Genomic DNA, 2,571 nt, shown 5'->3' on the forward strand with positions numbered 1-2,571 from the left:
CCCTGCCCCGCCCCATGCACCTGCCCAGCCCCGCCTCCCCGGTACCGCCCCCGGTCCACGCCACGCCCCAGCCACGCCCCACGCCCCACGGGCCCCGCCCGGCCCCACCCTCGGCCCACGCCCCGCCCCGGCCCGCAAAGTCAGCCCCCAGGGAAGTCCGCACGTCCGCACCACGCCCACAGCTCCTGCTCCACAAAGGCCCCTCCGAGACTGCCCGGGCTCTGGGGCCCACTTTCCCTGGGCTCGCTATTGTACCACTGTGACCGCGGGGAGAGGAACCCGACAGCGGGGTGCCCCAGCCACCCCCACAAGAGCAGGCGGCGCACGAGCCGCGACCCACCAGGGCACTGAGGACGGTCCACACGTCTTTCTCAGCGAAAGTTGCCCTGAGCTTTGACCAGCCCAGCAAGGTGGCCAGGTGGCAGAGGGTGGGCCGGGCGATCTGGAGAGACAGGGAAGCCCAGCCGGAGGAGTCAGGGTGCTGGCCCGGCCGAGACCCCAAGGGCTTGGGGGCGGAGACAAGCGACAGTGAGATCAGCCCTGCGGGGACGAGATTCAATGGACCCGGGCGACCCCCGACGGAAGGCCGGGCTGTCCTTCGGCTGTTCCTGTACCCTTCCTCCCACTGACAGGAAGCTGAAAAATCGTGGTGGTGATTTTCCCAGTTGCTATGTTATGGCAGCGAGACCCACCTCCTCACCTAACCCGCCAGTCCACAGCCCCCAAGCCCCCAAAACAGCCTCTCGGAGATTTCCCGGAAGTCCGGATCCTCTGGCTGGGGGTCACTCCTCTGATCAAGGTTGGCTCCACCAGAAAGGTGGCCGCCCAGCTGACTGGGACAGACCCACCCACAAAGGGGACGTCCCAGCTCCCCGGCTGGTCCAGGGTGTCCTGACCTGTGCCCGTGAGAGCCTCACTGGGCGAAGGAGCGTGGTGTGAGCAGGCCGCCCACCGCGCTTCTCAGCAGCTAGGCTCAGAGCCCAGCCTGCCCACTCCAGAACCTGGGCCAGCCCTCTCTGCCCCCAGTGGGTGCCTCTCCGTCCCAGGACCCCGTTTCCGGTCAGCCTCTTCAGCCCCTCGCCAAGTGCTAACATCCTGCTAGCACCGCCCGCCCCTCCGACCCACGGCCTCTCACCTGAGCTATTCTGCCATTAGCATCCTCCAGGTGGAGTACGAGGAGGATGAGCAGGTTGAGGACCTGGTGCCTCAAGGGGAAGACAAAGACCCTCCTGCTGACCTTGGCCAGGAGCGCCCCGTAGATCTCAAAGGCTGTCAGGCGCAGATGCTCAGACTCCTGGGGGAGAACACACACGTGCACCCCCGCGCGGGGCAGGCAGTGGAGCCCCGCCTTCCAGACGGCGGCCCTGAGCCCCCACCGTCCGCAGGGCCCCCAGCATCATGGCCCCACTGCGACTGCCCCCTGCCCTGTGGACCATCCCCATGCCGGGGGCCATGGCCATCAGCCCCTTCACAGGAGTCGCCGTCTGGCCAGAGGGCCTCAGAGACAGTTCTGGCCACCTCTTTACTGGACAGCCGATGCCCCAGGAGGGAGACAGGCCTCAGGGGACGCACCTCCTCCAGGAAGGGTGGAAGGGTGAACGCGAGCTGGATGAGGAAGGCGGCCGAGTGCTGCCAGCGCAGCTGGTCGACCAGGTCCCTGAGCACCTGGAAGGTCTTGGCCACAACACTGCTGTCCGCAGAATAGCAGCAGCTGAGCACGTAGGGCTGCAGGGCGCGGAGCTGCTCCCCCTGTGGATGAGCACCAGGACAGTCCCACCGCCGGGGAGCTGCCCCCACCCCCACCACACACAGGCTGACGGGGGCACACCCCTCCTGTCCCTGGACCTGGGTGCTGGCAGGGGCTGTGCCGGCAGAGAGGGGGTGCTGGCAAAAAGGGGTGCAGGAAAAGAGGGGTGCCAGCAAAGGGGACGCCGGTGGGGACATGCCAGCAGAGGGGAAGCCTCCCCGGGGGTGTCGCACATGGGGAGGGAGGAGACATCCCTCACCCCCAAGCCCCAGCACCCTCCCCTCCGCCTCCTCCTCCTTGGTGGGGACGCCTGGCTCCAGGAGACCCGGCGGGTCGGCGCCCGGCACCCCGGCACCCCGGCACCCCGGGGCCCTTGTGGGAAGCCTCCCCTTCTTTCCCGGGGCAGTGTGAGCAGCAGGGGCTCTTGCGCAGCCCCGTCCTCAGTGGGCTGGCTTCGCGGGGACTGCCGCAGTCCGGCCCTGCGAGAGGGGTCTGCCCGGTCCAGCCCGGGCCCTCCAGGCCTGCAGGCCCGGGAGCCCGCAGTGCGGCCAGCTCACCATGTTCTCGTGCCTCGAGAGGGTCTCCACTGCCCGCAGCAGCAGCTTCACGACAGCCGGCTCCTCGTGCTGGAACCAGCTGGCCAGGGTCCTGACCATCTCCTCGTCGGCAGCAGCCGCCACGTCCGGGCACTGCAGCAGCTGCGAGAGGACACGGAGAGAGTCGGGGGAGGCGGGCCCGGAGGAGGCGTCCTCGGCGACCCAGAGTCCAGGCTCCTGCTCGAGAGTGAGGACACGCTTTTCAGGATTTGGAAGAACTGCTACAGG

This window comes from Oryx dammah, unplaced genomic scaffold (genome assembly GCF_014754425.2).
Source record: "Oryx dammah isolate SB20612 unplaced genomic scaffold, SCBI_Odam_1.1 HiC_scaffold_21, whole genome shotgun sequence".
In the NCBI taxonomy this organism is placed as follows: Eukaryota; Metazoa; Chordata; class Mammalia; order Artiodactyla; family Bovidae; genus Oryx; species Oryx dammah.